We start from the raw sequence: 4543 nt of genomic DNA on the forward strand, positions 1-4543 counted from the left end.
GCTCGGTACTCGTAACCTCTAGTGATGAGTGAGCACTACCATCCTCGGGTGCTCGGTACTCGTAACTTCTAGTGATGAGTGAGCAATACCATCCTCGGGTGCTCGGTACTCGTAACTTCTAGTGATGAGTGAGCAATGCCATCCTCGGGTGCTCGGTACTCGTAACTTCTAGTGATGAGTGAGCACTAGTGTGACGCCCTGGACTAGCCAGGTAGTCACAAACACAACACGACACACACCCCTTCACCCGGACAGGTGACACCAGTCACAGAGAAATCCTTGTTGACACCCTCCGGGCTTGATGTCCACACCAGATGGGGCGGAGCCAGGCGGTTGACTCCACCCACCGAGGAGTTCACAGGCCTGGAGGCGGGAAAACACAGAGAGTTCAGTTCAGTTACAGTGGCAGAGAGAGTGGAAGGAGAGGAGAGGAGTAAGGACACGCACAAGTGGACCTGGGACCAGGCCCGCCAGTGGAACTGCTAGGTGTCTGGGTCGGAGCCCAGGCACCTCCAGCAAGGTCGGCAGATGATGATGGCCATCTGTAGGAGTTGGGAGTACGGTCGGTGGAACAGTAGGACCGGGGTCGGACGGTGGCCCGCCGGTACCGAACCGGGGAGCCGATTGGAAGCCAAGCACCAGGCAGGGTACTCAGACCCCAACTAGACTAGTAGCCGCCCTGATAGTCAAATTTGCTGACCTCAGGGGTTCATTCCCACCCAAGTCCTGATTGAAGGCAACAGCCCAACCATCCAGGATAAGTGCCACCGCCAAGGGCAAGAGATCCAAAGGGCCAGCGTCTGCGGGCAAATGGGTTCCTACGACACTTACACGCTAGGGAGCGGACTACCAGTGTCCAGGCACAGGAGTCAACATCTACATAACACAGGTGCAGGGAAACGACAGCCATCACTAACCCGTCCGTGGAGAACACTGCAGCCGGCTGCGGGCCCCATCCTTTCTGCCGTTTGGTTTACCAGAGATTCCAGTATCTTGTGTCAGAGTGAGTAAACCAGCGCCTTCGGGCCGCACAACGCACTGCACCGCACCTGCGTCCAGTATGCTCACGCTCCCTCGCCCCAGCACCTTCCCACGGGCCCCCGGGACCATCGCCCCTGCCCACGGAGGGGTTAACACCGAGCTGCATAACACCGTCCCCGGGAGGTCTAGTCAAGGGCAGCGGTGGTGTCCATCATACAATCACCACAACCCGTGGATGGCGTCACAAACTTTACCAATTCCACCAAACAACCACCCGAACCCCCTGCGTGCATCGCCACTACCCATTTCAGAGCGACGTGACCCCTGGGTCCATGAGAGGCTCAAGCCACCACCTGCAGTACACGAGCATGGATCCGAGCGGCTCGGCGGCCGCAGACGAGGCCGCGGGGCAGTACACTACCATGCTTGGGTGCTCGGTACTTGTAATGACTAGTGATGAATGAGCACTACCATGCTCGGGTGCTTGATACTTGTAACTTCTAGTGATGAGTGAGCACTACCATGCTTGGGAGCTCGATACTTGTAGCTTCTAGTGATGAGTGAGCACTACCATTCTCGGGTGCTCGGTGCTCGTAACTTCTAGTGATGAGTGAGCACTATCATGCTCGGTACTTGAACAACTAGTGATGAGCGAGCACTACCATGCTTGGGTGCTCGGTACTCGTAATGTCTAGTGATAACTGAGCACTACCATGTTCGGGTGCTTGGTACTTGTAACGACTAGTGATGAGTGAGCACTACCATACTCGGGTGCTCGGTACTCATAGCGACTAGTGATGACTGAGCACTACCATGCTCGGGTGCTTGGTACTCGTAATGATTAGTGATGAGTGAACACTACCATACTCGGGTGCTCAGTATTCACAATGACTAGTGATGAGTCATGTTAAGACCTGGTAGTGCATGATAGTGCTCACTCATCACTATTAGTTATACAGGTATCTACAGCACATCTCCTGTTTAGGTTGCATTCACCTCATGGCGTTTTTTGGGGGTGGGTTTTTTCACAGCTGTGACAAAATAATTTGCCATGATCAATAGCTTCAGAAAAAAAATAAACTCCACAGCCTCATTTAGGTGTCAGTTATTTTTCTCATATGCAAAAATCAGTTCATGCTTCTATAGTGTTTTTTTTCATCAGACCTTCATCAGAGTTTGGTTGTTGTGTTAGCTTTTACCATTGGACCTTCACCAGTTTTTCTGCACCACAAAGAACACTGGGACTCTGGGAGTGTAAGTTTCAGTGATTTTCTGCATCGTGAAGCCAATGACCAGAAAAGTGTGGAACACTGAAGAGGAACTTCGGCACAAGCAATGCCCAGGCGCGAGATTGCAAGACGAAAATCCAACATCATAAGGACACAGTGATGCTGTGGGAGGCAATACATATGATAATGGGAGTGTTGAGGCGGAGTTATCTTCCAGGCAGCATCTGCCCCATAGCCTGGAAGAGCTCATTTACATAAAGTGATAAAAGATGATTTAACCACAACAAGGGTTCTGATATGGGGCAGACAGGTAGGATTTTTTTCAGCATTGTGTAATCTGTATGCCAATAGTAATAGTTTAGACAGCTCAAATGTGGTGACAGATTCCCTTTAATCACAGACCCATAGACTTAGGGGTACTTTACACGCTGCGATATCGGTACCAATATCGCTAGCGAGCGTACCTGCCCCTGCCCGTGGCGCACAACATTGCTAACACCCGTCACACGTACTTACCTTCCCTGCGACATCGCTGTTGCCTGTGAACCGCCTCCTTTCTAAGGGGGCGGTTCGTGCGGCGTCACAGCAACGTCACACAGCAGCCATCCAATAGCAGAGGAGGGCCTGAGAAGCGCGGCTGGAACATGCCGCCCACCTCTTTCCTTCCGCATTGCCGGTGGACGGAGGTCAGGAGATGTTGGTCACTCCTGCGGTGTCACACATAGCAGCGAACAACATTGCTACTCACCAGACAACGATATTTGGTGTTTGGACGACCTCTCCAACACCAACGATTTTTACCACTTTTGCGATCATTGAAGGTCGCTCGTATCGTATGTGTCACACACTGCGATGTCGCTAACAACGCCGGATGTGCGTCACAAACACCGTGACCCCGACGATAAATCGTTAGCGATGTCGCAGCGTGTAAAGTACCCCTTACATTCGTGAGTTTGATCTGTGACCAACATGAGTTTGTGAGGACAACGCAGCAAAAATACATGGACATGTAAACAGTCCCATAATCTATAAAAGGTTTGCACCTTTTCGTAAAAACAGTCGTCAAAAACTGAAGTCTGAATGAGACCTTAGACAGGACAATGTGCTGCTTAGAATAATGAATTTAGTGCTGGCATGAAATATTCAATCAACTGACATACAAGCATTTTGCTCGTTCGTTGAGTACCTGGCGGCATGTTTACACTACCCGTTTATCAGTCATTGACAGTTCTCAGTGGTGTAACTTGAAGCTCATGAGCACCAATGCAAAAGCTCCAACGGGGCTCCCAATTATTGTAAACATTTAATAGCATTGATCTTTTCAAATAGGCTAACAAGATTTTTGAGGGTCCTAAGGTGATTGCAGCCCCTGCACCTATTGTAGTTACCCCCCTGATAGTCCTAACACTAATTTACAATTATCAGCTCCTCTAAATGGGCCCTTACAATGCATCATATTTATCAAACTTTCTCATGCTAATTGATAAATCTGGTCCATCTTTAGGGTAAGGTTACACAGAATTTCTGTGGATTTTGGAGCTCGGCAGTCCGTGCCCCTTGACGCGATCCCCTGCGACCGGGGTTCCAGCTCCTACCAGGCCCAGACCAACGTCTGCCACCTAGTAAACTTCAGGAGCCCTGCTCCAGACCGGTGACCTCTCCCTCTCAGAGAGTCACCTTCCACCTCCTACTCCTTACACTCCTGTTTCACTTCTCTGTCACTTTCTCACTTTCCCCTACCAACCCTCATGTGGGCGGCCCTATTCCCTTCAGGCCCCCCAATGGTGTGTCTGGTGGGTTCGGTGCAAACTGTTCCTAGAATTTTGACTGGCTAAGCTGTTAGCAACACCAATGGACCAGGATCCGTAACCAAGGAGGAGAGTGGATACTGTGCAGAAGGGCAGATTGCACAATACCCTGTGACGACCTGATAAGCCAGGGTGTCACACATATGTCCCTCTGTGTGCTGTGATTCACGGCACACGTGTGTTCCCCATATGCTATCCGTGATCCGTGAAAGCACATGGACATAAACCCACCTATCCACGCTCCTGCTGTCCGTGGTGCTGATCTCTCCTGGATGCTGTCTCCCGCCACCGCTGTCTCCCGCCACCGCTGTCTCCCATCTGCAGCTACTTCCAGGTCAGCTGTGTAGCACATAATTGCATATTCATGAGAATAATTAGCCGGGCTGGAAGTAACAGGTAGCAGCAGCCGGAGACAAGTTAGTTTAAAAAGCTTTTTATTTTGTTTGTCTGGTACGTGTTTTACAGATCACACCATAGTGCGGTCTGCGGGACATCAGTGATGCCAAAAAAAATACAGACATGTCT

Source organism: Anomaloglossus baeobatrachus, chromosome 4 (genome assembly GCF_048569485.1).
Source record: "Anomaloglossus baeobatrachus isolate aAnoBae1 chromosome 4, aAnoBae1.hap1, whole genome shotgun sequence".
NCBI classification, from domain to species: domain Eukaryota; kingdom Metazoa; phylum Chordata; class Amphibia; order Anura; family Aromobatidae; genus Anomaloglossus; species Anomaloglossus baeobatrachus.